This window comes from Monopterus albus, unplaced genomic scaffold (genome assembly GCF_001952655.1).
Source record: "Monopterus albus unplaced genomic scaffold, M_albus_1.0 scaffold14.1, whole genome shotgun sequence".
NCBI classification, from domain to species: Eukaryota; Metazoa; Chordata; class Actinopteri; order Synbranchiformes; family Synbranchidae; genus Monopterus; species Monopterus albus.
The window spans coordinates 782103-790782 of NW_018127894.1; positions in this window are offsets into that span (position 1 = coordinate 782103).

Here is an 8680-nt window from a genome sequence, read left to right on the forward strand (position 1 = left end):
TGTAAGAAGCATTTCAGGGCCTGGGGGTGGCTTAGCCAGTCTCCAGACCTGAACCCAATAGAAAATCTATGGAGGGAGCTGAAACTACGTGTTGCCCAGCGACAGCCCCAAAACCTGAAAGATCTGGAGAAGACCTGTACGGAGGAGTGGACCAAAATCCCTGCTGCAGTGTGTGCAAACCTGGTCAAGAACTACAGGAAATGTCTGACCTCTGTAATTGTAAACAAAGGTTTCGGTACCAAATATTAAGTTCTATTTTTTTTATTGTATCAAATACTTATTTCATGCAATAAAATTGAAATAAATTATTTAATAAATCTAACTGTGATTTTCTGGAATTTTTTTTTTTGTAGATTCTGTCTCTCACAGTTGAGGTGTACCTACGATGAACATTACAGATCTGTCCATTCTTTGTAAGTGGGAAAACTTTAAAAATCGGCAGTGTATCAAATACTTATTTGCCCCACTGTATATCCATATAAAATGCTGAAAAATACAATCACAGTTCTTCAAATTTGGCACAAGTGTCCACTTGGGCTCGAAAATGAATTGATTGGATTTTGGTGGCCAAAGGTCAAGGTTAGTGACCTCTCTTCTGTCCCATACCTGTGAATTTGACTGGTTGGTGAAGGCATACAACCGCAAAGCAGTAATTCTAGCCTTAATCCTACAGTGAGTCCATCATTTATTGGGCCAGCCTGCCAAAATATAAAAATATTCAGTTTTATATTCAATAAGACAAAGAAAAGCAGCAAATCTTCACAATTGTAGCTAGAAAATCTCTGGAATGTTTTGCTTGAAAATTTACTTTAATGATTGATTATCAAAATAGCTTGCAGTTACTTTTCTGTTAATTGACTGATTTCAGCTCTAATACATGGCTCACATACAGCCAGATGGAGGCTATGCCCAAATGGTGATTGGTTTGTCTGCATGATATGTGAGGCTGCCGCTGTCCGTCATTGTAGACACCATTTTCCCCCAAACTCAACAAGTATTGCACTCAGAGCAGCAGAGATTTCCTAGCAGTTTTAATTCCATAATAGCTTCATTATATTGTATTTTAGCGTGATGTTACAAGTAGCACCATGTGGTGCTTCACCTACTGCTATCAACATAGCTATCAAAGTGTGTGCGTTTTAATGCCACCATTAAATCTCCATTTTACACAAGCCAGTGTCCAAATATTGGTTCACTTGACTCCCTGTCAATTTCATGAGCCAGTTGGCAAGTATCATCTTTAAAGTCCAACATATTCCCACAGTAACTTGTTGTTCTTTGAGAGTGCAGTATGTTTTTCAGAACTTGACTGAGTCATTTTGAACTTGTCTCCTCCAAAGCTGTTTGTTTCTGTTTTACCCTTCGTCCTTTATCTCGGATCATAGTTTTGTTTTAATTAGTTAGCTGCATTGCATGTGCACAGTGGTGTAATGTAGTCCTGTTTGTTGGTGCAATTTAGAGCATCTGGTTTATTGGAAGGATCTCCCTCATAATGCAATTGCACTGTAATAGTTGGATGTAATTGGTAGATGGAGTAGCATAGATGCATAATAGAAACTGAGATTTTCATACACAGATAAGTAACAGCTATTCAGTATGTGACCCATTCTCTATCTAACTTTATGTAGTGTTGTACTATGACTTCTGTATAATCTGTGAGGCAGTGCAGACATTTTAAATTCACAAATGATTTTTAATAAATTAGTCAGTTATACAGGTAAGTTGACAATATTTACAGATTAAAGCGTCACAAAAATAAAGGGTTTTGTTTTTATACTTGAATTGGTTAGTTATTTTGGGTGAATTGTCTTGTCTCTTCCTGTCGACAGTATTTCATGTAGTAGTTAAATTATTTGCCTGCTATCAGTCTAAAACTGGACAAATGAAGTCTGAAATATTTTCTGTGTCTGGCTTGGCAGCATTAAGTGCCAACATTCATTCTCTGATCATACCCATATGCACTGAGTGACAGTTCTGGGTGCACAAACATGAGATTTTTATCTCATCATTGCCAGATCGTGGAAATCAGATAGGGCAGTGCCTGTAGCCACATCAGTTTTACACATGTGGTCCAGGCAATTGTTCATAGAAGAAGAGAGTGCATAAGAGCGTAACAAATTCTGCCTCAAGAGGTGCATAAAGGACGGTCTGAAGAATGCAGTATGATCAGTCTTCACAGCCTGATGTCCAAGCATGCTGAAATGACAATTTTACTGAAGTATTTTTAAAACCTACCTAGATTGACTTGCTTGGTAAACACTGGCACAGGACTTGATGTATATGTAACTGGGGAACCATATCATGGCTGTTTATAGCCTTTCAACACAGACTCTAAGACTCTTGGTGAGAGAATAGGCTACTGACCCCCTACACACCTGGAAACACTTATGTAAGGACATGTTCTCAGCAATGTTAGTTTTCAAGATTTAATTTCATTTATTTGTTTTCATACAACAAAGACTTTACACCTTTTTCTATAATTTATTTCATTATTGCATACCTTAGCAGACTGGTTGAGTTGTCCTAGTAACACTGCTGACACAGAAACATATAGGAGCCACATTGGAGTTTGCTTAGGTTTACTTGAGAATGTCCTGTGGACAGATAAGACTAAAATGGAACTATTTGGTAGAGCACATAATTCTAATATTGTCAGAAAATGAAATGAAGCCTTCAAAGAAAATAACACTGATGTTTTGGGGCTGCTTTGCTGCTTCAGGCACTGGATGTCTTGACTGTGTGTATGGCATTATTAAATCTGAACACTCTCAGGAAATTCTGGGGCACAGTGTAGGGCCCAGTGTCAGAAAGTTGGGTCTCTGTCAGAGGTCATGGGTCTTGCAGCAGCACAATGACCCAAAGCAGACTTCAAAAAAGCACCAGAAATGGTTTCAGATAATGTGCCGGAGAGTTCTGAAGTGGCCAGCCGTGAGTCCAGATATAAATCCCATAGAGCACCTGTGGAAAGATCTCAAAACAGCAGTTGGGAGAAGGAGCCCTTCAAATCTGAGACCTGGAACAGCTGACAAAAGAAGAGTGGTCCAAAATACCAGTAGAGGTGTGAGAAACTCACTGATGGTTACAGAAGGTTTTGTCCAGAGGGTGTGATATAAAGTATTAAGTTGAGTGTCAGTAATTGTCCAGTCTATTTTTGGAGCTATGTGTGGAAAGTATGTGATTTGGCTTTTTTTTTTTCCTGTGCTTTTTTTGTGTTCCAATGCAAACAAAAGAAATAAACATGAGAATACCAAAAATATGTGACAAACAATTTTCTGGGAGAAGTGGTGTGTTATCTGACAAATTCAGGGGTGCCCATATTTTTGGCCATGAATGTTAGGATAATAAAAGTAAAATGAAAGGTGGCAGAGTAGGAAAGTGACCTTCACAATGAGGTGGAGGTGGTGGGGCATAAAGGCACATCAATGGAATGGAAAGTGATAAGTAATTTAGCTGTCATTTCTTCATATGAGAATATAGAAATATAACACATAAAGAAAGGTCTGTAATGGAGGACTTAAATTTTCTTCAGTGTGAGTCTCAGCTTACTGAATGTTTGGTCTTTTTTCATGAGAAACCATAAGAGGAGTTGGTATGAGTTACAAAGGTGACCTGTGTGCTCAAGACCATTCTTACGAGAGGCCGAGTCTGCCTAGCTATGAGATATTTGGAGTTTGTTTACTATGTCTAATCTTTATGCCACATCTTGCAGCATTTCACCAGCAACACAGGGTTATTAACAGATCCTGGTTGTATTAAAGTTATAAATATTGCCTGTTTATTCTAGCATAATCTATAATTCTGTTCTTTTTTGAGTGATCACACCGGAGCTGTATATTCAGGGAAACCCCCCATAACAGTCAGTTTTGTTTTACTCTGCTTCCCTCTCAGCAAAGTGAAGACCAGTGCCTGATTATTTTTATTAATGATCAGCAACACCCGTGCAGCTCTTGTTTTGGAGTCCTTTGGACTTGAAATTTGGAAAGCTTGTAATAATAAATGGGGCAGGGGAATCCCAAATACAGAGAGCCAAAGGCATAAGGGGTCTGTTTTCTCTGTTACTGACAGCTGGAAAATTCAGTTCTGTATCGCTTTTGCTTCAGTTTGTCACCTGCATTTATTGTGTTGCAGTTCAAGTAAGACTGGAAAAAAGTGCAAGTCCCGTTTAGGCTACAAAGTGCCTCTAGCCAGGGCTGAGCCTATCTGCAGCTGGCTCCATCAGCCGTGTATCTGTGTCTTTGAGAGGCCTAGCAAGTGTGCATTTGTGCACGTATGTGTGTGTAGAGGGTGGCGCCTCCAGTGTGTGTGTGTGTGTGTGTGTGTGTGTGTGTGTGTAGAGGGTGGAGCCTCCTGATTACACATCTTAGGCTTTGCCAACGTCTGAATGTGTGCAGTGTTGTTTTTGTTTGGTGTATGGAGTGCAGTATCTCTGTGTGTAACGCCTGATGTTTCTTTGATAATCCACCATGTGCTTTAAAACACTGATAACTGGAGCGCACCTATGAAAGATGGAAGGAAAAGCTTGGTTGTAATATTACATCATTCCAGGTTTTTAAATTAAAAATGAGCACTTAAAAAATTCTTTTATGAATGAGCAGTGAGAAAGACAAGTGTCTGAGCTTAGTGGGACATGACAATCTAACAGTACGTGTGTGTGGTTTGGATTCTTCTTTGGTTGGCTGCTTTCACTTCACTGATGCCAAAGAAAGTGGTCACATCCTGTTTACTCTGGCTTTATTAGTGACCGTGCTTTGTGTGGACAGAGGACCCTGCAAAATGTCAGTCAGTGGTGTTCACAGGATAGTTTCTATGCCACTGTATTTGTGTGGGATTAAACGTATTATTACTTTGACCTTGAACCTTTTTCAGAAATGTTGAATCTGGTTAACTGACAGTTGGATGATTCATTAGGCTTGCACAATTATGGGAACACAATCTAATTGCTGTATTATAAGGGACATGTAGCAACTGTAGTGTTTTTTTTTTTATTTTTTATTCTTTTTAATGTTGGAAGAAACTTATGGTGTTGACTAGCATTGTCACCACCTTAGCCAGGAACATTCACTCATTACCTGCTCCTGCCACGTATCCTCTGGTCTAAACCCACAATGTGTCCAGAGTACCACTGTACTATGATATTTATAGGATATCAATAATAACATGGTAGTGAAGCATTATTTTGGTTGCCGGGAGTCAGGGCTCTAGACTGCCCAACTTCATAATGTACAGGCGTTAAAAAGTAATTATGATTTTAGTACACTGAATTAATTATTGGCAACAACTGTCCAGTAGGTTCATCACAACCAATCATGTCTCCAAAGAGGAGCTTTGTTTTACAATGTTTAGATCAGAAATTCTAATCCAGAAATAAAATGTGCCCTGTTTTGTAGACATTATCACTTGTTTATCTGCACCATTGTAAAGCTCAGTGGTGAATACACTGAATGAAACTGCTACTAATCTTCAATGTGTATGACTTCGTTTGCTCAGGAGTTGGCATATAACTGCCAGTCTGAAGCGAAATGCTGTGTCATCCTCTACATGCTGGCCTTGCCCAGGCTCTGGCACTCTGGTGCAGCAAAGCTGTGGTTTTGGCACAGCTCTGGCAGCTGTGTGTTCTTCTTGTGATCAGATGAACATCTCAAGTCTAACAGGATGTGGCAGGTGTAGATGGAGTTCTGTTGTGAATGTCATAATGAAAAGTGACACATTTCCTTCATGGTTTATTCTTCAGATCAAGGCCTGTTAGTTGCTCATATGGAGCTCAGTAGATGGGGACTCTGTGTGGTTGTGACTCCTTGTTAGCTGCAGGGGCTTTTATAGTCATGTAGGTGGCTTCAGTGCTTCTAGGCACTTTTAAACATAACTTGTTCTGTATTGCAAGGAAAAAGGGATGGATGTTTTAAGGGAGGGCAATGTGCCCAAAGATGACAAAGCAATTTTTGAGCTAAAGTCTACAAAGCTGAGTGTAGCTCCCCTGCTGCTCCAGATGAAACAGAGCAGTATGGAGAGCTATAGCTACAGTGTCCTCTGTGGACCTGTTAGCTCTGTAAGCAAACTGGTGAGGGTCAAACCTGGGTGGGAGATTTACAGTGATGTGGGTCCCCACCAGTTTGTCAAAGCACTTCATAATGAGAGGTGTAAGTGCTATTGGACAGTAGTCATTCAGGCTGCTGATGGTGTCCTCCTTCCAGAGTGGGATGACTGTGGAGGATTTCAGGCAGGGTGGAATGGCAGCCTGGCACAGGAACTGCTTGATGAGCTTAGTGAAGATCCCAGTCAGGTGATCCATGCAGACTCTCTGCACCCATCCAGAAATGCTGTCGGGTCCCACTGCTTTTCTAATGTTCATGTCCTTCACCTCATACTCCTTCACTGTGAGGATGTGGCTGCTGTGGGCTGATGGATGTAGTGTGGCTGCCTCCGGTGACTCCACCTTGAAGCGGGCAAAGAAGTGGTTCAGTTCCTCTGCCAGTGAGGCGTCACTGTCCTCAGCCAGGAAGTTGGTGATATGCTGGACCCCCTGCCACACCTGCCTGGTGTTATTGCTCAGAAAACGGTCTCAATTCTCCTCCTGTAGGCAGCCTTGGCTTCTCTGATGCCTCTCTTTAGACTGGCTCTGCCAGCACTATATCATGTCCCATCACCAGACCCAAAGGCAGTGTTCCTCTCCCTGAGGAGTGCTGCACCTTGCAGTGCTAATTATTGCTAGTTCCATTTTTGAATCCTCATGTCCTCTGTAGATGTTGATATTCCCTTGAAAGTTGAACAGTAATAGTTCCCCAGTGTTTGGTTTAGTTGTGAGCTTGACTGTAGTGGAAATTAGGACAAGACCTAGGCCCCAAACTTGCTCTAATCCCTCCCTCACCCATTTTTTTTTAACCCTTAATCAGTAGGAAAGGATTAATTTTTGTCTGCTGTTTGAGTATGTGATGTTCGCCTACATTCAGAGCAAGACTTCTTAAGACTCTCACCCTCTCTGACCAGTTTAGTGGGTGAGTTTCAGTGAGTCCTGGCTGAGCCTTGTTCTCCTGCCAGTGAAATTAACCCTGTGGACACCATCTACACACAAACATTACACTGTTTTATGAGGCTTTTGATTTATTTGCAAACCATGCCCCAAGCCTCTCCCTTGTAAATTTTGGTCGATTTGTGTTTATGTAAGCTGTTGAGTGATTCATAAGGCAGTGAAACTGTTCAGTACTGAATCTTACATTATACATCTTACACATTTAGGGCACCTTAGGTACTTTATGGTTCTTTCGACAATGTAATGCTTGGAACTTTATGAATAAAACTAATAAATCTGGCGCTGTAACAATATTTTTTGCCAAACTAGCAACTTCTTATTTGAGATGAATAAAAGGAGTATGCTCAATGTACTGTAGATTGATCAGTAAATTACCTTTGATTTCTGTTTCTTCATCATTTAATACTTGTCAAAATCACCAAACTGACATTTTCACCAGCTGGTTTAATTTGGAGCACTAAATGACACAATCTTAGCCTGCAAGAGTGGCTGGTACGCTGACACCATTGATCAGCTTTTATGAAATTGTAATGTTATGATATTTTCATGGTATGATAACAATCTCAGAAAATACCACAGTTTCACGATAGATGATGTTACAGAAAGTAACTCTCTGTGATGGTCAGTTGTGCTGGATTGGTAAGAATTGGTAAACAATTAACAGAATTAAAATAATAAACAATAACTTGCATAAAATTGTAACATATTATATAACTAAAGCATGCTAACACCAATATTCACTTAAGTAAAAGTACTAATACCACACTGTAAAAGTACTGTTGCAAGTAAAAGTTCTACACCGAGGAAGTAAAGTAAAATTATGTATTAACAGTGGAAGTACTTGATGAAGGGAAAAATGTCCCCATGATTTGTACACTATAATTTGGACCGGCATTTCCGGGTTGCAAGCGAGAGCAGACGTCTTTACTGCTCCTCTTTTCTGTTCTACAATTTTTCACATCTTCTACATTTTCAAGTCTTTGAACAAATTCTACAACTATTAAAATGCCTCCAAGAGGGAAAAGAGCTAATAAATCAGAAGCGAATGAGGATGTTTAAGCAGAAGAGGATTATATTTCAGTGGCACAAGTAACAAAGATGTTGAGTCAGCAGAAGCAGATGTACACCGCACTGTTGAGCCAACAACAAGATAACTTCAAAGGTTTTGTGCAACTACTTATGGAGACAAATAACAAGAGACTCGACGACATGACCAGAGAAATACAGGAGATAAAAACGAGTTTGCAGTTTACCCAGCGAGATGTGGATGTGATTAAAGCAGCCATGGGTGAACAGAAAATACAAACCAAGGAAACAAGGGAGGATGTCTACAGAACCTGTGAGAGTTTAATAGCCATAATGGATAAAATGGAGCATTTGGAAGTACAGTCCAAGCGAAAAAACCTGATCTTTGAGGGAATCAAGGAGTCAGCTGGAGAAAGCTGGACGGATGCGGAATGTAAGGTGAAGGAAATATTAAAGGAGAAACTGCAAATTCATCAAGAAATTGAGATGGAGCGGGCTCACAGAGTCGGGAAACCTTCTGATCGGGGACCGAGGGCGGTGATGGTAAAGTTGATGAAAGAGAAAGATAAGGCACACATACTGCAACAAGCAAAGAAGCTTAAAGGATCTAACATTTATATAAATGAA